This window comes from Notamacropus eugenii, chromosome 4, assembly GCF_028372415.1.
Source record: "Notamacropus eugenii isolate mMacEug1 chromosome 4, mMacEug1.pri_v2, whole genome shotgun sequence".
Classification (NCBI taxonomy): domain Eukaryota; kingdom Metazoa; phylum Chordata; class Mammalia; order Diprotodontia; family Macropodidae; genus Notamacropus; species Notamacropus eugenii.
The window spans coordinates 253,142,336-253,169,988 of NC_092875.1; the positions used below are offsets into that span (position 1 = coordinate 253,142,336).

Below are 27,653 nucleotides of genomic sequence, written 5' to 3' on the forward strand. Positions count from 1 at the left end.
ACTGTCTCCTACCTGATTTTCTTCTAGTCTTTCTCCCTTTGGCACGCATGGTATACAAAGGATAAATTAATCTTCTGGTAACACCACTTTCATCTAGTCACACCACTCCCTGCTGACAGACCCATAATGAATCCCAACTGCTTATCAGTCAAATCAAGCCTAAACTTCTCAGACTGGCTTTGAAGACTGTTCATATTATGTCCCAACTCTTCCCTGTGCATCCTTGTTGCTATTTCCAAGAAAAACGATATTTTTTAGTTGGGCTTATCTCCTCATTGTCCTTTATACAATGCTTTCTTCCTTATTTTTCATTACTCCACTGATTAGAATGAACAGACCAAAACTCAAATATATTTAGGCTAACGAACTTCAAGGCTCAATCAATTTCCATGACACAATATCAGTTAGTTACACTTTGAGAAGCCAGGTATCAGGGAATCAATTAAATATCTATGGATTATCATCAAGGGCTAAAAATATAAGGTATGATTGATGACTTCCTTTGTCTCCCTCAGAAAAATCTAGGGGCTACTAAGAATTTACTCAGTTTTCTAGGGTCTAAATGAACTCATAATTTGAGTTATTGATGTAAATATGGCAAATTACATTTTAATGTGAAAGACTTCATTAGCCAAGACATGGAAAACTTCATAAATACATCTTCAGGGTGGAGAAATGGTCTACATAAAACTTTTCACATAATACACAGCCCCCAATCTGGACACTGCCACAGTCCCAGAATGTCACTCTTCACCATAAGACACAACTCTACATTACACAGTGCATAAAATAATGTGAGCTAACTTTAAATTTAATAATTGTACATATATCTTATTGTTCCCTAAAAAAAAAAAAAATATCAATAGAAATGGTTTTCTAGTAACTAATCATACCTTAACTGAATGTGCTATAAAATACTGAAGTTTGATTTGGTAAATCGAAAATATATTGAGGAGTGGGATGAAACATGAAGGACTGGCAGAAGAGATTTAGTCCCCAGGGCAAATAAGTAAAAGACAGCTCTATTGGTATGCACTGTCTGGTTTAGATACAAATGTCAGTGAAGCAGGATGAGAAGGAAGCAACTGAAACAAACTCATTTGCAAATAAGGAAGAGAAAATGGCCCTTCTTCCCTCCCTACAGAGGGGTCGAAGCTGGGTGAGCCCCTCCCACAACTTGTCTGAATGCTAAATATTCCACCTCAATGAGTCAGACTCTGGGAAAACACTTGGGGAAAACTGTGTCATGCATGCCAAGTCATTGGAAAGTAAATTAGGTTTTCCATGGCCACTAACTCTAACCTATAATCAATGGAGAATGATTTAAATACTCTTTAATGTTATCATGTGGGTGTTTCACTTGAGCTAGTCCTAATTCAGTTTAACTTTAAAGATAAATTAATGCTGAATTATCAGTCTAGATTTTTACGCAATTTCTAATAATTCTTTTCCATTGATCATATAAACAGATGAGTCAAATACATGTTCCAGAAATGAATCTAGCAAGCTAATAACTTCTAACAGCTCAGATACACTTATTAGCTGTGCGACCTAGTCATTTAGTTTCTATTTGCCTCAGTTTCCTCAGAAGCCAAATGGTGATGATAATAATAGCATGTCCCATCCAGAGTTACCATGAGGATCAAAGGTGTTAATAACTGTAGAGAGCACTTGAGCACGGTGCCTGGCATGGTGCTATGTGCTAGAGCAGCTACTATATAAATGTTAGCTATTAGGATTTTTCATTTCATTCCTCTTTCCTATAAAAAACAAACTCACCACTCTTATGGTTTCTCAGATTATACACACACACACACACACACACACACACACACACACACACACACACACACATATACACATATACAAATATATATATAATATTCACACATACAATTTATGAAATTTTCCCTATCTCTATAAATTTTTCATACCCCTACATTACATTTCCATGCACTAAAAGTTCTCATATTTAAATTTAAGCCATATCCTTTTCTTCTCAAACACTGGTAAATAAATCCACTTAAGTAGGAATTTGAATTTTTCTGTATCAGCTTTATTAGACACTTGAATAAATTAATATCTACTATTTTTAAAAGACAATGGCTTCATGTTTTCTTGCCAATGATAGCGATTTCTAAGGAAGTTTTTCAAAACTTTGCCACCTTTCACCTTGTTACAGTGACTAAGCCTGGTGACTCCTAATTATTCCAAATGTAAAAGGGTCAGTATGTGCCTATTATGTCCTAGATGCTGTTTTGGGTGCTGGAGATACAAAGATCCAGATCCTTCTTCTCAAGATGCTAATATTCTCCTGAGAAAACAAAGTATAAACATAAAAGAACAAAAAAAATAGGAGGGGGACATGGGACCGAGGCAGGATCATACAGAAAGAAGCTTGGAGTTGTATCTCGAAGGACAGGAAGGCAAAAAAGAGAAAATGGGGGGAAATGTTATGTAATCTTTCAGTAAAACAGAGAATTCAGTGCCTAAAATATCAGATTAATAAAATCTGAATTAAAATCTGTTAAATGGCTTATGTAGAGAAAATTTTAATTAAGTAATCTACTCAAACTACATTTTCAGTTAGTCTCTGTTCCCCAAATAGCTGGCTCATACAACTGCATTAAACTTCATTAAGGCTAACAAAAATAATGCTAGAGATGATGTATAAAATTATCTAGAAACAAAAACCTCAAACTAATTTTACCTACAAAGTCATTTAGCAAAATTAACGAGTGTACTTAGATCCTTTACATCATATGGAAGGGTTATGGGAAGGTTGGTATTGATGAGTGATCTTGTAGGTGGTACTGAAGAGATACAGATAATTAACTCATCTGTAACTTTGTCTCAGACAGTCCCTTGACCACTGAGGGGTTAAGTGACTTGCCTACAGTTTGATACTTAAAATGAATAAAATGTAAGAACTTAACCTAAGTCTTCCTGACTACAAAGCTGGCTCTTTATTAATTGTGCCATGCTGCCTCTATGAAATATATTAGCAATTAAAAATGCTATTTAATGAAATGTATAAATATTATTCCTTAGAACCGTACATATACAAAATATGATTGATATTTTATGTTTCAGGTTTTTTTTTTAAACAGCCTATTCAGAAATGTTTTCAGGAACCTTGTAAAATATTTCTGAACATGATGATAATGAATGCCCAAGACCTACAGAGGTTATTTATTTTAAACAGCACAGTTGATGTTTTCATTGCAATGACCGAAATAATTACTATATTTTTGAGAACGCATGCCAGTAAATCAAATTTTCAATAATTTTAAAGGAAATTATTTTGCCTTTCACTGAAAATATTTGTCTCACTAATTTGAGTGTTTTGCAATATTTTCCCCAATGGATTTTAACAAAAAAATTATAGCTTAGATAAAAATGTTTAGGGAGAGTGAAGGTTGGGAAGGAATATGGAATAGTGGAGTGAGCCCTGAATTTGAAATCAGAGGACCTGGGTTCAAATTCTTCTTCTGTTTTTTACAACCTGTGTGACCTCTGGGAAATTACTTAAAACTCTGGGTGTCAGCTTTTTCACCTGGAAAATAAAAGACATTAGGTTATATGATCACTACCATCTTGCAAAGGTCTAACCTAAATTATCTAATCCCAGACAGAAATTAACTAAGTAAATGTTCTCCTTGGGTGTCCTCTTAATACTTTCTTTGCTGTTAAAAGAGTATTTAAACGTTCAATCTCATCACTATTTTGAAGATGCTTGTATTTTCTCATGCTTCAAATCAACCATTCAACAAGTTAACTGACATCTAAGGCAGAATTTTCACACAATTAAAAACAGGTCAAAATAAAAGCTCATAGGAGTCAAAAGTAAGGGAAATAAATTTGAATGAGAAGAGCCTTGAATGATCAAGACTACCTTTGGTCTCCAAAAGTACCATGAACAAATATCCTAGAAAATTCACTTTGAGTAATATTACCCTACAGTTAGTGCAGCTTAGGTAGTCTAGTGAATATGCCTGAAGTCAGGGGGACTCATCTTCTTGAGTTCAAATCTGGTCTCAGACACTTAGTAGCTGTGTAACCCAGGGCAAATCACTTAACCCTGGTTTCCTCACCTGTAAAATGAGCTGAAGAAAGAAATGGCAAACCACTGCAGTGTCTTTTTCACGAAAACTCTAAATGGGGTCACAAAAAATTGGACACAACTGAAAAATGACAATACCTTATGGTATTATAATTTTTAGTCAATTAAAAGTGATCGAAATAATATTAAGCTTCAAGTGTGTTAAACACCATCCTCTCAATTTCAACAAAACGGTGAAAAAGTTATTAACCATTTGTTATGTGCAGAACAATGGAACTAGACCTGGTGATGGAAATATACAAAGTTCAGACAAGACTGCTCTCAAGGAGTTTACAGTCTAGTAGGAAGATATGATACTCAGAAATCAACAAAATATTAGATAATTCAAGATGTTTACAGAGGAGGACTAAAGTGCTTTGTGTAGGTGAGAGCTGAGGGAAAAGATCTGAGTTTCATTTAAAGGATGATTAAGTTTCTGACAGAAGGAATTTCTGACACAGGAAACAGCCCCCTCCCCAAAATTCAACTAATATTTGCACAGAATTTTCAAGCTCTGAAATTTTTTATTTTACATATTTTTCTCCTCATTTTATCCCTACAACAACTGTATTTTACAAATAAAGAAACCAAAAATAAGAAACTTTATATGCCTAGTAAGCATACCTTAGGTAGGGTTTGAACTCACTGTTCCTGATGTTAAGTCTAATTTTCTTGCTACTAGGGTATGGATACTTAAGAGAAAACAGTTTGTATGACAGTTAATTATCCTATCCTGCTCATCTACAGCATAAGCAGCAAAAATAGGAAGGGATAAGGCTAAAGAACATAGCACGGCACCAGATTGTTGAAGCCTTTGAAAGTCAGGCTATTTTGCTCATTTTGTTAATTAGATAAGCAGCTGAAGGATTTGGGGCAGAGGAGTGGCATGATCAGATTTGTAAATAAGGAAGATTACTCTGGCAGAACTAGGAAGGACAGAACCTGGAATAGCCCAGGCAGATGTTAAGGAGAGTATTTAAAGTTTCTAAACTCAGCTCAAATACCACTTCCTCTATGAAGGCTTCCTTGATTCTCTGAAGGAGTGTAAAAAGAGAGAAGGGGGCTAAATTCCAGAGATCTTACACAAGCAGATAAAAGGAAAAAAAATGGTGATAGCAACTAATTGGGAAAGTAAGGAAAAAGAAGCATCAAGAATAACGTATAATACCAACCATGAATATGTAAAAAGTTCACACAAATAAAATCATATCATACTCCGATTAAAACAGTAAAAAAGCAACAAGAAAATAATTCTTGAAAGTTTTTGCATATTCTACAGAAACAACGATAGTGATCATCTTTCAAAGCAGTGTGTGTAATACATTATGAAACAATTACTTTCACTCTCTGGAGAAGAATATGTGAATATCATCTGTACAAGAAATACAATGCCAAATGAAATACAAAAGAAAAAAATATTAACTATGTTTTTTTTTCTTTCTAAAGGTAAGATCCCTCCCCTTCTCCATCAACGTAGCAGCAGGGATGACATAAAAGAATGATTATACCACCAAAATAATATGAAGTTCACATATTCAACAACACAGTAATATGATGCATCAGATTTCTTATATTAAATTGTTGGAGAAACAGAAGGGTTATTGCCACGTTCCCTGATATGCATTCTAATAACTCCAAATTTAAAGCCGCTATCCACTTCATTGATATTCTTCCTCCAGGCATCTGTATGTTATGAAATTCAAAGAAATACCCTTCTTTTGACAGAACTGAGCTAAAAATATATAAAATTGTCAGTGCCCAGGAAGAACTATTCTCTTTGCACAAAGAGCGCCCATTAACAAATTACACTGAAGTATCGCTTTCCATAATTAAATTTCTTTGACAGAGCACAGGTTGTTGCATAGCTGCTTTTCCCCAGCTGCATGGCTATTAGTCTTTGAAATTCGATTCAGCTGTGCTTGCTTCATTTTTCAGTCTACTTTGATGTCAATGGAGGGACTCCTGATTTTCAAAGTTCCTCTTAAGGTGTTAACTAAAACTCTTATGCAATAGGGAAAGAATCATTGAGAAGCAGCTCTGTCTTATTCTCACAGCCATCACCACAAAAAAAAAAAAATGGAGCCCCATGGCTAATTCAATTCTAGCAGTTCCATCTTGACCAGTCCCAGTATGACTTGAAAGAGTTAATGTCTCCCTGAGTGCTTAATTTACTGTGTGACAAGTCAGAAGAGAAGGGGGAAAAAGGCATTTGGCATTTATGGAAAACTTCACTAAATATTATCTAAAAATTACCCCTGAACTTCCTACAACATTAAGCCTGAAACTGTATGAAAGTATAGTAATTATGGAGCTATTTTTATAGACCTTTCATGTATACATCTCCTCAATCATAAAACCAAATGAAATAATCTTACCACCATTACAAAGGAAACTGCATCAGTTCAAATTAAAGTATTTTCAGTTAATGAAACATTTCACAAATTGCTTTGTTGACTAAGAAAAGAAGGTGACACGCACTGTGGCAAGGTCCTTCCTATGTCTACTCACTAGAGTTTCAGTGTTTACCATTTTACTGAGAAGAAAAAAAAGTTGGATTTATTCTAGATCAAAAGTAGTATCCTAAACTATTTTTGTTTTTTGGAGGGCAGAAGCAAGGGTTAAGTGACTTGCCCGACGTCACACAGCTAGTAAGTGTCTGAAGCCATATTTGAACTCAGGTCCTCCTGACTCCAAGGGTCGATGCTCTATCTATTGCGCCACTTAGCAGCCCCTGAAAAGTTAAAGGTTCTCAATTTTTTTTAATAGAGGAATTTTTTCCTTTTAATAGAGTTCAGGGAGTTAGAAAGATCCAGGTTTTTATCCTTGCCTCTGACACATACTGGGTATGTGATCCTAGATAAGTCAAAATCTTGCAATGCTCTAGGCGAGAAGTATCAAACACACTGAGAGGCTAACACTCTTCCAGTAGGATGAACCAGAATAAAATCTAATTGGGAAATATTTTTTAAAAAATAAGTAAAAATACAATAAAACACGGATAACATTGCATTTTAAAACTAAATCAATATGTGGCCTACAGGGATCTATATGTATGGATTAGTGGTGCTATTTCCATTTGAGTATGACCCTACTGCTCTGGGCAGTTCACAAACTATAAATTGTAGAGGATGTACCAACCTACATTGGCAGAGGGAATTTCCTCACATGGGAGTTATCTGCACCAATGGAATGAAATGTCCAGTCCTTATCCACTGTGTCTTTTGTGAATAAATGAACATTATTGGTAATTCCGCATCAGACTTATAAGACAAAGACAAATACAGAGACTGCTGTCTACAATGAAGCAAAATATACAAAACCTAAAATCAGCAGAAAAAGTACACAGTATCAGTCACATGGCTCCTGAAAGATTTGCCCAGGCATTCTATATATTAATGGCAAATGTTTAGAGAGTCCATATCTGATGTCATGCCACAACAAATTAAAGTGCTTTAGAGATTCTTAATGGAAGAATTACAATTTAGTAGCTTCTCTTAATAGAGAAACTGAGTAAGCAAATCAACTACACAAAATTTGTTTAAATATTCATTGACAACAAAACAAAATATTAGTAAAAATATTAAAAATGAGTATTTATGAAGGGAAACCAAGAATAAAATAGATAACCACCTGGACTATAAGAAACAGCTGGCAAATTTCACTACATCCTATTTTTCTAGGCAAATCATGTAGTTTAGCTAGTTGTCTGAATGGAAGTAAGGAATTCTCCCAATAAACTAAACTTTTTTTTCTACTATTTCTAATTTCTAATAGAAATTTTCTATTTCTATTTCTAATTCACCCAGTTTCTCAGATAAAGTGATATGGCAACTAAAAGTAAGTTACTGCAGGATTAGACAGTTTACATACTGATGTTGAACGCATCAAACTATGAGGCCCTGTTCTCAAGCACTCAAGATACAAAAGCAAAAACTTTCTCTGCCCTCAAGAAGCTCACATTCTAATAGGGTAGAGAAAATATAAATTAGTATGCGATATCTACAAAGTGGATGGAAGGAATTCTCAGAGGGGGAAGGCATTAGAAACTGGGAGACTGGAAAAGGTCTACTACAGAAGCAGGGCTTCATGCTAAGACTTGAAGGAAGCGAGGAATACTAAGGTAGTAAGGATAGGAGGGAAGATCATTCTAGGCATGGGGGACAACCACTGCAAAAACAAGGAGATGAGAGATTGAGAGTCCTTTTTGAGAATCAGCTAGTGTAGTTGGATTGCAGAGCGCATGGAAGGCAACAAAAATGTAAGATTAAAAAATGGTAAAAAAAAAAAAAAAAAGGCTAAGGTTTCAAAGAGATTTAAAAGTCAAACAAAGGAGTTTATATTAGGTCCTAGAGATGATAGGGGTCCCACTGGAATTTACTGAGAAGAGGTATAGGGGATAAGTATATATTACACAGTCAGTCCTGAGTTTTAGGTAGATCACTATGGCAGCTTAGTAGAGGACAGACTGGAAGAAAAGACTTGAGAAGGAAAATCAATTAAAAGGTTATAATAATAGTTCAGATGGGCATCTAGTTGGCACATACAATAGAGGGCCAGCCCTGGTGTTGGTCCTGAGTCTCAAGTTGGCTTCAGATTCTTATTAGCTGTGTTACCCTGGGCAGATCACTTAACTATGTTAGTCTCACTTTCCCTATTTGGTAAAATGAGCTGGAGAAGGAAATGGCAAACCATTCCAGTATCTCTGCCAAGAAAATCCCTGAAGAGTCAGACACGACTGAAACAACTGAACAAACAACAAGAAGAGACTAGGGAGGAAAAGTATGAGCATCTAGGATAGACGGATTTCTCCAATTTAGCTGAGAAGGTGAAATAGGGCAATAGGTAGCAAGGATGGTAGGATGAAGTGAAGATTTTTTTTCAAGGATAAGACCCAAGATGCAACAGGAAAGGAGTCAATAGATATAAAAATAATCATGATAAGAGGTAAGGCTCTTGAAGGGGCAATCTTCTTGAAAAGATGTCAGGGAAAGGGATGACCAAGGATATATGTAAACAGGTTGGCCTGGACAAAGAACAGGGCGGCCTCTTTATATCAGATGAGTGAAAAAAAAGATGTCTGAAAAAGTGAGATGAGGAAGAACGTGGAAGGAAGGAGACCCTCTCAGCTAAAGGCCTCAATTTGTTTTGGTTTTGAGTGGCTTTTTTTTGAGGAGGGGGGAGTTAAAAGTCTTTAGGTGAGATGTAGAAGAAAGGCCACGAAAAAAGAGATGAGACGATTAGGAATAGTCTCTGTGGACAGCATTTGAATTGGTTACAGACGAACAGAATGTTTTGCCCTGCTGCCATGAGGAACCAATTGAGATTATGCAAAACATAAATTTGTAGTGGACTCTTATCAGCACAGTTTTGTGCAAGGAAAAGTGACAGAACATGGTCTCTACTGGGCTATTTCATTTTGCACAAGCATTTCAAGGACACTTGTGTAGGTACTACTTATTCTGAGTGACAATGCTTATCGTTAGATACAATTTTGTGTTCACTAGGTTCTTATTGTTATGTTCAGAAATGCAGTGACTTCCAAATAGTGTCATTGATAGGTTTTTTAAAAAGAGTTCTCTCTACTATCTGAACATTATACCTAGAAAACATCTGCTAATGTACAGTCATTGACAGATGTTTTACAAATACTTTTACTGGTTCAAGAAAATATAATGAGCCTTGTCTTCCTGACTGGATGATGTTTCCTTTTACAGCAAAGACTAAATCTGAAGCTTGTACTTCTCAGTTCTCATTAACTATGCTGGATTGAATGAAATTAATTGACAAATATTGTGCAATTATGGGTTTCTCTGATGTCTTCTATGCAAACGAATATCTGGAAACACTTGGGTCTGGCAGCAGTCAGCTTTTCTCAGAAAGGATCATTATGTATATGATCAACATGACTTGATTTTTTTCCTAATTCAGTGATTTTTCCAAATTTTTATTTAGCCTGTTTGTGGAATAACTTTGTTCTAACATATTAGATGAGCAGATTGGCTCCCACATGATTAATTTGCTGCATATCATGGCAGAGGAATTAAAGTACTTCTGTGGACCTGTGAATTCACTGGTGCTGGCATTGAGCGCAATTCTTTCACCTCTTTAGAATGAGGGATTATTGTTCATGTTTCCCCATAAATCTTCCATGGAGTGTTTACCAATGTGATAAAGGTCTTCTTCTGGTTCTTTGAGCCCCTATGAAATAACTATGTTCCACTTGTTTGTACATTTGTTTGTTAATCTTCCCATTTGACTGACTGCCTCCTTCCTCTTTAATACACTTTATGCCACTTTCGAATACTAGTTGTCTCTATTAACATAATTCAGCCTCCTTATACATACCATGCTTCTTACCATCATCACCTGGGTTATGGTTTTAATAGTTATAAGGTCATAGTTTATAATGATTGGTAGCCATGTAGGAGAATAATGATGTTCAAGTGTTGAACCTTTTGGGAGCAGAGAAACAGTGTTGGGCAACGTAGATCACATACAACTTCTGACACACAATGAACTGTGCTGACTCAACCACCATATTTAAAAAGTTACCAATGGATCTAGTCCAAACTAAAGAGGATAAGTCAGGGACTAAATTTAGCCCTATATAATCAAGGGATGTTAGGAAAATATGCAAATGACACAGAGATGGATGATATAACTAGAAAACTGACAAACTGCAGTTATGTCCAAAGATGCATGACCATGATGGTGAAATTAAGAAACCACAACAGATGAGCAATAGTTGAAGGAACTGGGAATATTTAATTTAAAGCAAAGTATGAGGGGATAGATATGATCACTATCTATAAACATGCTAAGGTTTGATATGTAGAAGAAACAACATCTATATTGTGAGTTGCTCCAAAAGCCAGAAGTAGGGTCAAACACATCCAAGTTTCAGAGACTCAAACATAAGAATAAAAATAATGCTATATTATGTTTATATAGTCCTTTATAACGTTTTCACAGGAATTATCTTTGACTTATACATGTTTAAGCCTCAGAATAGACCCTCTATGGTAGCAGAGGGCTGGTCTTTCACAGCTGGTGCAATTGACCTTCAGAGATGGTAAAGGGACCTGTCCAAGTCCATACAACTAACACATTTCAGAGGAGCCAAGGCTCAAACCCAGTCTTTTGTCTTCAAGTCTAGCGTCCTCTCCACTACACGCTCCTGGCCTCTGTAAACATAGTGAATTAACCTCAATAATTATGACGGTCTAGAAATGGAATGTCAAATCATCTGAAGTGATGATTCTAAATCACCAGTTATATAATTTACCTGTTTTATTAACTGTATCTTAACTGTATTTGAAATGTAATGCAGTTTAAATATTTAACTATAATTAAATTCTAGTCTAACTATTTAAACTCTGAATCATATGATGCAATTAAGAAAGTCCTCTCCATTTTTTAGCATAAAACTTACCTTGTACCCTCTAAATTGATCAGAATTTCAAACATATAAAATGAAAATTCAACCCCCTTTTTAAAAAAATTTCTGAGTAATTCAGGCAGCAAAAAACAAACAAACCCCAATTGGTTGGCTTTAATGAAACAGTTGGGACAGCTAGGTGCTACAGTGGATAGAATAGCAGACCTGAAGTAAGGAAGAGGAGTCTTCTTGAGTTCCAATTTGGCCTTAGACAAGTACTTATTAGCTGCGTGACCCTCGGCAAATCACTTAACCCCGTTTGCCTCAATTCTTCATCTATAAAATGAGCTGGAGAAGGAAGTGGCAAACCACTCCAATATCTTTGCCAAGAAAAACCCAAAATGGGCTCACAAAGAGTTGGATGTTACTGAAAACTGAACAAAATGAAACAGAAGTATGTAATATATCTACTTCAAAAAAGACCTCTTCTTTTGACAGTGTCTGAAACAGAAAAACAAAAAAAATGGCATTACTCTTGAGGCAAATCATGTGGCTTGCCAATATGTGTGTAGATTATCAGCTGTCACCAGAATGAGAGAAAATTTATGTATGTAGAAAAGTAGAATACACTTGGTATTTATCATTTCCAGCACACATGGTTGCAGATTTTTAGGTCCATGCTAACTAAACTTCCAAGTATCTCCAACACCTGGGGATTTCATTTTTTAATAGAAACAGAATTGTTTTCTAAGATTTGAGAGTTTCTAAGAGAACCATTTTATTTGATAAGTGCCTCTGTTATAGCCTTAAGGCTTTGCACATAATTTTACAGTGTATAAGAAATCATTTCAACTTGGTCTTGACAAATAATAAAAAGATTCTTTGATTACTACTAAGCGAGCAACAATATTGTTCATCTTTTTCTATTTTGCCTTCTCAAGTCTTCAAGACAGGATTCATACCCCTCCTTTATTTGGTCTTCAGTAACTTACTGTTGATTGGTAGACAAAACTGCTTTCCAATCTAGTGATAATATAGAAGTGAACCTTCACAAAATAGGAACCATTAGTACACCAATTCACTGTTAATGGAGCAATGAATAAGTATGACAATTTGGGGAAATATAGAGGAAGCAATATGGAAATTATGCAAATAAAATGGCTAAAATGTCCACATCCTTTGATCCAGAGATCCTACCACTGGACATATATTTCAAAGAGGTCAACAACAAAAAGAAAGGTTCCAAAAACATCAAAATATTCACAGCAGCACTTTTCTGTAATAGCAAGGAATTGGAAAGAAAGTAGATGCCCATTGATGTGTGAACAGCTAAACAAGCTGTGGTACACAAATTGAATGGAGTATCCATGTTCTATAAGAAACAATGAATAGATAATAAAGATAACAGATGAATAGATAAATACAGGGATACATGGAAAGACTTCTACATGCCGATGCAAAAGAGGACCAAGCAAAGCAATAAAATAAGGAGAACCAAGAAAACAATACACACAATGACTACAATAGTAATAAAAACACAAATAAAATAACAATAATCATAAATCAACCAAAAAGGAATGTCGCAAAGTTCTTGTTCTTGAGTGATGACCCCATTTGGCAAAGATACTGGACTGGTTTGCTATTTCCTTTACTATCTTATTTTACAGATGAAGAAACTGAGGCAAACAGGGTTAAATGACTTGTCCAGGATCACATGGCTGTTAAGTGTCTGAAATCATATTTGAACTCAGGAAGACAGGTCTTCCTGAGTCTAGGACCAATGCTCTATCTACTGTGCTATCCAGCTGTCCAATGTTACAAAATAACTAAAAACAAAACTCTCCATCTCCCAACTCCAGACCTTTTTACTGGATGTCTCTCATGCCTAGCCTAGATCGCTCTTAGCTCTCACCTCCACCTCCTAGATTACTTGATTGTCCTTAGTCACAGCTAAAATCCCAGCTACTCCAAGAAGCCTTTCCTAGGCCCCTTTAATGCGAGTGCCTTTCTACTTCCCAATGTGTATCTTGAACATGCAAAATTTTTGCATGTTGTCTTCCACATTAGGACATGAGTACCTTGAGATCTTGAATTATTTTTGCCTTTCTTTTATTTCCTGGGCTTACTAAAGCACCTGACACATAGTAAGCTCTTAATAAATGTTTGTTGAGTTGGTGGAGCTGTGAGCTGATCCAACCATTCTGGAGAGCAATGTGGAACTATACCCAAAGGGCTATAAAAATGTGCATAGCCATTGACCCAGCAATATCACTTCTAGGACTGTATCCCAAAGAGATAATATAAATGGGAAAATGACTCATGTGTACAAAAATATTTATAGCAGCTCTTTTTGTGGTGGCCAAGAACTAGAAATTAAGGGAATGCCCATCAACTGGGTAATGGCTGAACAAGTCGTGGTATATGAATGTAATGGAATACTACTGTGCTATAAGAAACAATGAACAGGTGGCCTTCAGAAAAACCTGGAAAGACTTGTATGAACTGATGCTGAGTGAGAGCAGAACCAGGAGAAGATTATATATGGTAACAGCCACAGCATGCAAGGATTGTTTCTGATAGACTTGGCCCTTCACAGCAACGCAAGGACCTAAAACATTCCCAAAGGACTTCTGAGGCAAAATGCCATCCACATCCAGATAAAGAACTTTGGAATCGGAACGCAGAATGAAGAAGACTGTTTTCTCTTGTGTTATGTTTTGTTTTGATTTGGCTTTTCTCATGATTTCTCCCATTCATTTTAATTCTTCTAAGCAACATGATTAATGTGAAAATGTGTTTAATAAGAATGCATGTGTAGAATCCATATAAGATCGCACACCGCCTTGGGGAGGGAGGGGAAGAAAATTTTAAACTTATGGAAGTGATTGTTGAACACTGAAAACAAATTAATTTTAAAAAAAGAAATATATATATGTATATATATATATATATATATATATGAACATGTATTCAAGCTAGTAATAAAAAAAAGAAAAGAAAAAAAATTTGTTGGCTGACTGAACTATATTGGTCCCAAAGAAGAGATATGAGAAATTACCTCTCACTCCTCCTTTGAAGAGATTAGAGATAATTTTATATAAGGTCATATCTTTTCAATGTATAAATTAGTTTTCCTCAATATTTTTCCTCCTGTTTTTTTTTCTTTTTAATTCTTTGCTATAAGAGATAGCTAAGGGTGATTCAGGAGGAAATTTAGGTGACATTATGGCAAAAGGTATCGACAAAAATTATTAAGCTGTTAAGGATAGTGGTAAATGTAGAATGAATACACATCTTTAAAAAAAGAACAGTGAAAGAAAGAAAAGTGAAGTTATTTTTTTACTCTATTATAGACAATGATGTAGTACAGGTACTTACAAGAAAATGCTTAGATTATTGAGAAATGATAACCCCAAATAAACAGTCAATTCTTATATACATGTTAAATGACACTTTGCTAACTGTCCCCAAAGAAAGAAAGTTTGAAAGCATAACTGGCACATGTAGCTGAATTCAAGGACTCCTTAAAGATCACTCATTGCCTGCCTACAATGTTGACATGAACCGCCTACATATTGGTTAAGTTCGTAAAATGTTGCTGCCCAATGTTAAATGATAATAGTAACCCTGTTTATTTCTAAAAGGGAGACTGTCTCAGTCAAGACCAAAGGATGAGGAAGAAATATAATAGTGGAAGCTAGATGGCATAGTGGACATAGCATTGGCCCTGGAATCACAAGAGCCTGACTTCAAATGTGACCTCAGACTCCTATTAGCTATATAACACTGAGCAAGTCATTTAACCCTGATTGCCTCAAAAAGAAAAAAAGGTAGATAGATGATAGATACGTGTGTACGTATGTATGCACACATATATGTATACACACATATGTGCATGTATATAAATGTATTTATTATATTCATATTATGTCTATATTATAATATATATGTAATATATATTATATTTATACGAATATAAATAAAATGTATGTATATAAATAAAATCTTTCTAGTACTACACAATAGAAATGTAACTAGCATATCAAACACAATCTACGAAAGTTTGATTCTGTGGGATTCTTATAAACAGTAAAAATAAAATCCCTCCCGAAGAGTAAGAAAAATATTTGGCCAGGGGAGGAATGTTCTCTATGGATGGGCAAGCAACAAGCCTGGAACACCTTCTAAGGTTTTTGAGATTGAACAGGATACGCAGAATTTAAGAGCGAGCAAACAGTTGAAAAGCTACAGTCATCAGAATGATTACCATCTCTAGCACCATCCAGAATGATTCAGGCTACAAAGCTTAAACCATACACTGAAGTACTATTAAAATAAAGTCAGTTCCTACCTCACAAACAAGTTCATTTCTGTGTCAGTTGTTTGGAACCTGGAGCACATTTTCCTACAGAAGGATTGCTAAAAATGGTGGATGGGTTCCCATTGGGCCAGAGATGTCTAATTAACTCACGGTTCTGCTGATGCTCATTTATTCTTCCCCCTTGATGTGACCAAACTACTCATACTACGCAATGGGGTCCTCTTCCTGATCATTCTCCTTACCTTTCCCTGAAATTGTTTGCTATGAGTTAAAATAGGTAATATCTGTGATCTGAAATCCTAAATGTAATTTATGACATCATTTCCATGGGAAAACATGCTGTGTGGTATATAGCTCAGGGAATACTTATGCCCTCTGTCACAGCTGTAACAGCTACTGGTCCCAGAATGTTAGGAAAAGACAAACTCTGGGAATATTTCTGTCTCCAGTAGAGAAGCCATCCTAGCTGCCCAAGGAGAAAGGAACATGGTGAATTAGGGAATATGTTTGCCTCTCCAGGGTTCTTTGGGGACAACTTACAACCCATCTGTCCCATAAACCAGGTTGCCTCAGCCCCATGGAATAGACCAGTCATTCACAGAAAAAGACAGAAGCTGAACAAAGAGAATGTTTGTGTTAACAATTACAACAATAAAAAGTGAAAACCTTGCACATATGTAAGGCTTTGTTTTGTCAGTCATTTCAGTTGTATCCAACTCTTTGTGACCTTATTTGGGTTTCTCTTAGAAAAGATATTCTTGTATATATGATCAAGTAAGATAATATCTGGAAAGCCTTTAGCACAGTACATAGTAGGAACATAGTAGGTACTTAATAATACTTGTTCCCTCTCCTTCATCTCTCATTGATCAAAGGTGGGGGGGCCTGAAATAATCAGATTAATTCTCTCTCATTTTTATGGATGCTATGTACAGTTAATTGTTTTTGTCCTTTAACTGCCTAAGTCATGGTTCTTTGTCTCTGAGCTTAGTTCAGAAATTCAGCTGGCTTGTAATGAATTAAGTTTAGAAATCCAGTTCCACAGCCAATCACTGCCCTGTTCTTGCCTCAAGGAAATCTATTATCCTTAAGGGATGTGAGTGGACATCAGGTCTGGCCGAGTATCTATATACCATGAAGTTATCCTTCAAGGATGCTTAGTTTGTAATCCAAAGAAGGTAGATTCATTATCTCTGACTTTGCAGGTAGACCCAAGCAATGAACATTTCTTAGTCATAAGAGGAAAGGAGTGAATGATTGTTAGCTCCTCATTCCCTGTTCTAATCAATCACATTATTCCCCCATGCCTCTGCTCTATAATCAATCATAATGATTTTGCCATTCAGGTTATGAAGGTCTTTTAACCAATCACAACATGCTCCTCACCTATAAAGTCCTGCTCTTTTCTTCTATACTCCCCTAAACTATAAAAGAGAGATGCACCCTGCACCTTCTGTGTCTTAGCTTTGCCAAGAAAGTTGATATCCTATTTATTGGTAAATTCGTGTTTTACCAATAAATTGATCATGAGTACAACACTGTGCCTCAGTTTACCTTAGTTTAACTGTTATATCCCCAAATTTGTGTTGTTTAACCTATTAGAGTATAGCTTCTTGAAAGCACAGATTGTTTGTTTACCTTTTTTTTTTGGTATCTCCAGCATCCAGCACAAAGCCTGGCACATAAGGTATTTAATAAATGCTTGTTGATTGAGTGCCACAAATTAGTGGCTTTCAGGATCCTAGGATCAGAAGACCAAGGCTAGATGGAACCTCAGAGACCATATTGCTAAGCACTTCAACTTACAAATAAGAAACAGAGGCCCAGAAAGCCTAGGCAACAGGTACAAGGTTATAAAAGCAGTAAGCTGGGATCCAGAACAGTGCTCTTTCTACTATGCCATATAGGCAATAGTGACATTTACAATCTGTCTACTACATCTATCAATAATTGGTAAATCCACTGATATAATCCAAACCAAAAAATTTAGAAAACAAAAGCCCTCAATTTCCATACCTAAAAAAATTGGGGGGGGGGGTACTTAGATTAGGTCAGAGGTTCTTAACCTTTTTTTTATGCCACAGATCCCTTTGGTCATTTGGAGAAGTCAATGGACCCTTTCTGAGAATGTCTATAAATGCATAAAATAAAATACATAGCAGGATCAAAGAAACCATATGTATTGAAATGTACTCATCAAACTATATTAAAAAATTCACAGACACTAGGGTAAGAACCCTGGACTAGATGATCCCTATAGTTCTTTCAACACTAAAATCTTGTGATTTCCTATGATGCTACAATGATTTTTAATTTTATCTAATGGGTATCAGAAGATGATGGCACTGCAAATGGGCATGATTCAAAAAGGTAGTGTTTGACTGGTGAGGCAAGGGAAAGGACAACAGTGACTGAGTAGGTTAGATTTCTTCAAAAACCATTCTTGGCAGATAATACTTGAGTACTGCTGCTGTTCACATTAAGAACTTGGAAGGAATATGCTGATTCTAGAGCAAATGTCCCTAGGCAAGTACCACCAGATAACAAGAGAAAAGAAATACCAAGAGAAAAAAAAAGCAAGAAAAGCCAACTACAGAGAAAAGTCTCACTTAAGAGCCTCTAACATAGTCAGCCAAGCACCTTGCTGCCACACTTAGTAAGAAAAGTTAGCAATAAGGGACAGAGAACTGAGGATCTTACTTTCAGCCAATATGGAAGGCAATGGAGATGTTCCAGTGACCTGCTGTGATTGTGCTATGTTAGCATTTTCCCAAAACCAATTAAGCATAACATGTGTGCAAAGTGCAGGTTGATGGCCCTGCTAGAGTAAAAGGTAAAAGGACTGAAATAACACCTCTTTCTACTTCAGTTTCTCTGGGAGAATGAAGTATTCTCTGAAAGAATGAATAAAGTTTTCAAGATGTCTCTCAGGGTGGGCTCAAAGTCTGAAATTGCTTTGCTGGCTACGTATACATAAGAAATGTAGGCACATGTCTAGGCAGGCAAAGGAAACAATGGCCTTGCTCATTAGATTTTGGTCTCTATCCTTACAAAGAAGCTTACAAAGAGGAGGAGACTGGGTTTTACAACTGGAGAAATCCAAATCCCAGAGCCCTTGGTAGTTGGTAAGCATGTTGTGGAGGGTAACCCACTATAATTTAACCTCCAACAGTAAAAATCTGAGACAAACCAAATGTCTACCCTGAGCTAGTTGAGTCTGGGCACAGAGGGGCAAGACCAAAGAAGCACTACACAGATCACAGATCACAATGCAGTCCACTTCTAAAAAGAGACTTGAAACTGAAGGTACTAATTTAACTATTTAGCTATGAGTGAGCCTTCTCTGAGTTCTAAAGGGTTGGGACCTGGGAATCAAACAACCTTCTCTGGGGAAAAAAAGGTCTTCTAGCCAAGTCTCTGAAATGAAAAGGGCAGATATGATCTCAAAAAAGAAAAAGCATGTTAAGGTCCAGCTCCCCATCCCCTACTCTAACTCTAGAAGATTTTTGGTAGTCTACAGTACTGGGGCTGCCAGTCCCAAAAATGGGACTGCCTTTCTAAAAGCAGTTTGTTTGTTTTTTTTAAACCCGGTACTTGAAACTCAGAAATCATGTAGAATCCTACTCTTCTAAAGAGGAAGATAAAACAACAGACAATAGCATCACTAAAGTCAAAAAACGGAAGTAATCAAAAATGCCTCAGCACAAGCCCCTCAAGGCCATACCTAACACAGCAGCCCAAGACTACAAGTTATGCAAAGTGATACCTTGGTTTCATTTATGTATTCATTTATGTATTTATTCTGTGCTAAATATGAACTGGGTAAACGTGATACCTTTAACACAAGGAAGTAAATTTGACTTCAAACATATCACTGAGATGGTGGTGAGGAGAGAATATAACTCATGACTAGGATGTACTATGGGTATGACATTTGAAAAGAACCAGATCATATAAAAGAGGCAACAGAGTGCTAGTGTATAGAAAATCTGTAACAATCAGAAGGAAGAAATATGGAATAGTCTCTCTTTGTGATCAATGATAACAAATATTTTATTATAGTAGAAGGCTATCTCAGATTCGTCTAGAAGGCAGAAATGGATAATGAATACTGGCTTAGCTTCTTATCAGCTATGTGACCTTGTATTAGGAACTTAGTCTCTTTGGTCCTCAGTTTGCTCAGTTGTAAAATGATAGGGTTGGAATCAATGACCCTTAAGGCTACTTCCAGATCTAAAATAAACTCATTCAATTCTAGGGGCTCTCTAATCTTCCAGTATCAAATATAAAATCTGTTTGGCATTTCAAGCTCTTCACAATGGAGCCTCTTTCCTAGCTTTCTAGTTTTTTTATACTTTACCTCACTTCCTCCTACCCTCAATTTATGACCTAGTGACATTGGCCTCCTTTGTTGCTGCTTATACAAGATATCCTGCCTCTGTGCATTTTTACTGCCGGTCCTCCATGCCTGGAATCCTCGAGATTCATTTCAGATGTAAAAACTAGTTTACCAAGAAGTTGAATGCTTCCCATTCTCATAGTTTGCAGATTAAGAATGATTACCATCATGAGGACTTTTAGGGCCTTCAAAAAAAATAATTATTCAAAGCACATACAATATGACATGAGGTATTTCTGTAACGAAATTGGTTCCAAAAGTCACACGTGAAAATCAATCTCATTATGTTATAGTCACACCTCGTATGAAATGCAGTACAACAAACAGGCACTAACTGTACACTTTCATATTGAGTGCAATAAAGAACTGGCCAGCTATTAAATGAAGTGAATTTTTCACAAAAAGATGAATGATACAAAGAGAACTCAAAGAAATCCACTTTTAATCTCATGTACTTTGAAAGTAGTTGTCAGTAAGTCAATAAAGTCTTAATACTGTAATTATTCTATACTTTCTGCTACTTCATCTATATGGTGAATAAGTACTTTGAATTACTAACCTGGTATAATTATATTGATAAAAATATTGTCATTTCCTTTGTGTCTGGCAGTACAGCAGAGGAGGCAAAGCACTAGATGAGGATCCAACAGTTCTACTTTCTAGTTCTAACAGTTGCAAACTACTTCTGTGACCTTAAGTAAGTGTGTCATTAACGTCTTTGGGTCTTGGAAGAAATAATAGGGAAAATTCCTGTGTTTTGTGAAGCGTATTGTGAGTTGTGAGGTGTGTGTGTGTGCGCACATGTGGGGTATATGTTTATATTCTCCAGTTCCTCATTGTGGTGCTATGTTCGATGATGTTATCCAGCTGACTCCTTGTACCATGAAAGTGACTAGTGGTACTCAAGAGATGTCTTTCTCCAATGACTCAAATGAATACTACTACCAAAGGAACTGAATCTTGACATTCTCTCTATAAAGGAAAATGGAAGAAGTAAGAAAGTTTCAAATAAATGGAGGCAGCTAAGTGGTGTAGTGGATAGAGGGCTTAGCCTAAAGTCATGAAAACTCAAGATCTGACTCTGGAGATAAGTCAATTAAGTATTTCCTCACCTATAAAATGGAGATAATAATAATAGTATCCATCTGCCAGAAGTGTTTTAAGGATCAAGCATATGGTAAGCACTTAATAAATTCTTGTTCCTTTTCCCCATTCTCCAAAGGCAGGAACATAATTTCATGGGATATTTAGTGATCTCATATCACTGTTTTTCTGATCAATTTTTACTAAATAAGCCATTATAAGAATGGTCCCAGTTTATATATCACTGGTAGTTGCAGAGGATAAAGCAATCAAATCAACAAAGAACTCAACAGGACCCTCCATATTAAATAAAAATATATTATGATACATGAAAGTGACTTCAAGGTAAAGTTGATAATAGGTGAAGATGCAAGAAATACACTGAAGCAGAATAAAGACTGATAAAAGGTAAAGATCTGCAGGCGAAACAGATATTTAAGAGAACACAAAAACTCTCAGAAAAAAAATAATTCAGAGAAACTTAACTTGACAAGCACTACCATCAAAAAAATTAATTATGTTTAACAAAAAAGAAATTTCTTTTACTGATGTGCAAGTCATTACTGGATCAGATGTCTACAAATAGAATACCAACTTGTTAGAAGCAAGGTCAAAATTAGTATACAACTAGAAAAAAATATAACACATAATTGAAGTTTAAGAAGCTACTGATAATGAAAAATGAGCAAAGGACAAAGGGAGGAAAGAAACAAACTATAATAACTTCATGTACATACAGTTAAAGAAGTAAAAATGACTGCCATACAGAGGGCGATGGAGAGATGAATCACTGGGTGTGAGCAGGCTGTAACTGACATATAACAAATGAGAAATCTGAGAAAATAAATAAAAGAAGAGGATGTCATCAAAGAATTAGATGAGTGAAAAAAGCTGATCACACGGTGAAAATGTAGGGTAATAGACAGACAGATTGACTCCATGTGAGGAGTAAGCAAGGAAGACCTCTAGCTGATTGATCCCTGGTGGTAAATGTATGGGAGAGCATGGAAGAGTTACACAGGACAGTTTGGCATGGATGTGTTACAGTCTACAGCACTAAAGGGAACATATAAATGGACAGGATTATTGATCCATCTGAAAATTTGAGATCTGTATTATAACTCTTTTGAGCAGACTTAGGAGAACACAAAAGAAAACTGCTTTTCTGGATCTATGAAATGTATAATGAACAAAGGAAAAATCATGCTTTAAAAAGTCTATCTTAGAGAATTCTCAATCCACAGATGACAAAAAGGTCAGTGGGAAAGGTCTGTGAGGGAGGGAAAGGCTTGCTATGTGGATGATCTGGCCTTGCCGAAACCCCAGGATGGTGGAGGTGATGGTGGTGGCTGTGGCCAGGCAGCAGTGGCTGCACAGCAGCAGTGGCAAAGGCTGCTTCTGGAGCTCTGGGCCCATGGACCATGGAGGATCCAGCAGCTGATACAAAATACTGGAAGCCTAGACAGTACACCCACTCCCACTGGAAGCAGTTGTACCCTGACAAAGAATTATTAGTAAGTCAAATGTTTGGCTGGGAAGATGAGTAAACATTGTAAAAGAAATCAGACTACGAATCTTACTTTGGTGACAAGAAAGAGCAGGGCAAAAACCTGAAGAGGACATCAGAAGCCCCCAAGAGGAATATGAAGGCCATGGAGGAGTTCAAAAAGGATTTTTAAAATCAGATAAGAGAAGGAGAGGAAAAATTGGGAAGAGAAATGAGAGTGATGCAAGAAAATCATGAAAATCAAGTCAACAGTTTGCTAATGGAGATCCCAAAAAATAATGAAGAAAATAACATCTTAAAAAATATACTAATCCAAATGGCAAAAGAAGTCCCATGAGGAGAAGAATGCCTTAAAAAGTAGAATTAGCCAAATGGAAAAGGAAGTCCAAAAGTTCACCGAAGAAAATAATTCCTTAAAAATTAGAATGGAGCAACTGGAAGCGAATGACTTTATGAAACATCAAGAAATTATAAAACAGAACCAAAAGAATGAAAAAGATAGAAGAAAATGTGAAATATCTCATTGGAAAAAACCACTGACCTGGAAATAGACCCAGGACAGAGCATTTAAAAATTAATGGACTACCTGAAAACCACGATCCAAAAAGAAGCCTAGACACCGTCTTCCAAGAAATTGTCAAGGAAAATTTCCCTTACATTCTAGAACCAGAGGGTAAAATAGAAATTGAAAGAATCCACCACTAGCTTCTGGAAAGAGATACTAAAGGGAAAACTAGGAATGTTGCAGCCAAATTCCAGAGTTCCCAGATCAAGGAGAAAATATTGCAAGAAGCCAGAAAGAAACAATTCAAGTACTGTGGAAAAACTATCAATCAGGATAACACAACATCGAGAAGCTTCTTACATTAAGAGATTGAAGGGCTTGGAATATGAAATACCAGAGGTCAGAGGAGCTAGGATTTAAACCAAGAATCACCTACCCAGCAAAACTGAGTATAATCCTTCAGGGGGAAAAATGGATATTCTATGAAATAGAGAACTTTCAAGCATTCTTGATGAAAGGACCAGAGCTGAATAGAAAATCTGACTTTCAAATACAAGAATCAAGAGAAACATGGAAACATAAATAGGAAAGAGAAACCATAAGAGACTAATATTAAAGTTGAACCATTTACATTCCTACACGGAAAGGTATTTGTAACTTATGAGACCTTTCTCAGTACTAGGGTAGTTGGAGGAGATAGACAGACAGACAGAGAGATAGATAGGTAGCACAGAGTTAGTTGAATATGAAGGGATGATACCCAAAAAATAAAATTAAGGGGTGAGAGAAGAATATAGAAAGAATGAGAAGGGAGAGACAAAATGGGGTAAATTATCTCACATAAAAAGGGCAAAGGTTTTACAATGGAGGGGAAGAAAGAGAAGGTGAAAAGGAATGAGTGACCCTTACTCTCATAAGATTTGGCTTAAGAAGGGAATAAATATACACACTCAATTGGGTATCTTATCCTACAGGAAAGTAGGCAGGGAAGAGGATAAGGGTAGAAAATGACAGAAAGGAGACCAAATTGGGGGAAGGGATAGTCAGAAGCAAACACTTCAGAAAAGGGACAGGGTCAAAGGAGAAAATAGAATAATTGTGGGGTGGGATAGGATGGACAGAAATATAGTTAATTTTTCACAACATGATTATTATGGAGGTATTTTGCATAACTACACATGTATAACATTGAACTGCTTGCCTTCTCAGTGGGGGTGGGTGGGGAGGGAAGAATGGAGAGAATGTAAAACTCAAAGTTTTAAAACAAATGCTAAAAAAAAATATTTTTAAATGCAACTAGGAAATAAGCTATATAGGCAATGGTGTATAGAAATCTATCTTAACCTTCAAGAAAGTAAGGGGGGCAGGGATAAGAGGAGGGGATGATGAAAGGGAAGGAAGTCTGTGGGAAAGGGTAACTGGAATGTATGTCATCACAGGGTGGGGGGAGGGGAAAGATGGGGAGAAAATATGGGACTCAAAATCTTGTAGAAATGAATGTTGAAAACTAAAAATAAATAAATTTAAGTCTTAAAAAAGTGTCTTACATGATTTTCTTTCAAAATTATTAGATAAAAGTCCCAAACAAAACTTATGGCACAAATACCATCTCTGTAATTAGAGATGAAAAGTAACATTGATAGGTATACTTGCAATGAAACTCACTAAGAAGGCACTGAAGTTACTGAATTATCACTTTCTCTTTCAATAGGTTTTATCTCTAAAATGGATTAAAGAAATTATTAAAATGTGAAAATATCTAAGTGGTTTGCTTAAAAAACACACTATCATCAGAATCTGTCATCATAAAAGGTTAAAGAAACAAGCTATTCAATCTAAAATTGAAATGTCTCCAGATAGAGTAGGAAACTTTTCTAAGAGACCAAAGTTGTCAGCCTGAAAGTGCCGTGAAAGAAGTAAACTTTAAAGACCAAATGAATCCCTAATAGAAGTTTACAAGTTTCAAATGTTACTCCTCTATCTCTTTATGTAAATAAAGGCTTTCTGTGAGTCAAATAAAAATGAAATTTGTAAAAGAAACAGCATGTGTCTAATAAGCACTGGTCTAACTGTGGAAAATAAAATTATATATCATAAAATATATTATTAATAATTTCTCTCCACAGGTCAGTTGCATGAATGAAAGCCAAGAAAGACTGATGGATAAATCTTCAGGCAAGTAAAATAAAAGTTCAACTCAATTTCTGTTGAAAACTGAAAACTGAAGGCTGAAAAAGTCAAAGAAGTATTTTTTCTAGGCACAAACAGATTCCCTAAATTACTTAATGAATAAGCCTGTAATTTGAAAACATTCACATTTCATTGCCCTTTAGATTAAAATCTAAAACACTCTTCACTTTTAGGTCCCAGTAATCAGAATTTTCCCCTCCAATTTTCTACAATTCTTTAACAATCTTTTCTTTATTATGCCTACTACTTCTGAGAACTGTTCCATGTGTAAAATCTGCTGTTACAAACACACAGTATTAATGAATAGCTGATAAAAATGAAGAATCTCGATGGTGATTCCAAATCTCCTTTTTGTAGATGTCAATGAGATTTTGTAAAATGACAAATTTAATAAATTTAACTTTCATTTTTCAATCTACAAGCTTATACAGTCACTTAATTTGAAGATAAAATTTAATTTAATAGAAGACTGGGTTCAAGCAAGGAGGGCACAGTTTAGGGGAATAATAACAAAGTATGTCCAAGTTAAAACTCCTACGTGTGATTTAATTTAAAAGATTAAACATCCAGTTAGTTAAATGAAGACACTCATGGAAGATTTTTAAAAAGGAAATGAGTACGTTCTTTTATCTATTATGTTCAAATCAATATAAGTTCCACTTATGAGAAAAATTTATATATAAAAATCTGAACTTATGAAATAACGGTGATTATATAATTATATAAATGCATATTTATATTATATAATTATATGTATTATATAATATTATTATTATACAATCATTATATAATTATATAAAATGTAATTATATAAGTATTGCTGAAGAGTGTCTTACTCAAGAATTTTCTGAATGCATTTGACTACTTAACTGAATGGGTGAAGAAACCTGAGAAACTTGATACAAAAGGAGCCAACATTAGCTAAAGACCAGTCTTAAATGAGAACGCAGTCACTGAAATGAGAGCTTACATGAAATCACTTGGAAAATATGCTGTGACTGACCCTACAAAACCTCAGTTTAAAGATGACTTTGAGAAATGTGAAAATGCATAAAGAGATTACACTTAAAATTTGTTATCAAGTATCCAAAACAAGGCATGAGAGCAAGTAAGTACACTGCTTTGAAATGTAGGCATGAAATACTTTCTAGACATTTTACACCACAAGAAGCTCCACTGGAGAAAGAAGGCAAAAAAGGAAAATAGCTTTCCAGTATTTAAATCTTTTAGGACACTAGTTGTACGTTTTCTGTGCAGTTGTTTGAGTTTCATTTTGCAAGTGTAAAATTTCATTTAGGCCAACATTTCTAGCTGAAAAAAATTTTAAATGCTGAGCTAAAATGTGCTTTGTAAGTAAAGCTCTCATTTGAGGCTGTTTTGTTTGCTTTCCATGTTGAATAAATCAGTAGGGGAGCAAATAAATGAGGCAATTTTGGTTACCTGTATTAGAAGGGGAAAGTACAATACTGCTCATGTTTTAAATTCTCAGTGCAAGACATGCAAAGTTTTTCAATATAACATGTCGCCTTTTTTCCATTTCCCATAAGCCTCCTTGTTTATTGAACAAAGTCATAATAGGTATGCAGGAATGAAAATAGGGATAAAGTTCTTTCTAGTTGCCGGAAATGCCTATGCAGCTTTTCAAAACTGGAATCCTGGCCCTCAGCAAAATACAGATTTGGTGGCTCAAATAGAGCCCATATTACATCTGATTCACTGATCCCTTTCAAAGTCTTGCCCCTACTACTGGGTAATGCAAAATCATTTTGAGCGCCAGCATTCCTTTTGTTTCCTCTATAAAATAAAGTACGACATATGAGACTAAATTCTTAACAATAAAAAGAACTAAATAGTGATCTCATTTCAACTCACCTTAGAAATATATATCGTAGGGAGTTTTCATTAATTTCCTGTCCATCAGTTTCTATTTTTTTAATACACTATTGGTTAAGCCAGGACTATCCTGCAAAGTGAACTCTGCTGGAGTTCTTCTTACTGCAATGAGTTGGCTAAAAATTCATAATCAGTGCACATGGTGTACTCAGTGGTACATAATGTGTTTATAACATACTAATTATTTGTTAAGAGTTGGTAGCTTACAAACAGAAAACACAGTGAAAGAAGCAAGATTAAAAATCCAGGTTGTATACTGAAAGTACACATTACAT

At 35.6% G+C, this 27,653-nt stretch overlaps 1 protein-coding gene across 1 annotated transcript in view; it reads right to left on the reverse strand.

Annotated features, from left to right (window-relative positions):
- Positions 1-27,653, reverse strand: part of CDH2 (cadherin 2) — a 259,007-nt gene that overhangs the window by 74,459 nt on the left and 156,895 nt on the right. The window lies entirely within an intron of this gene.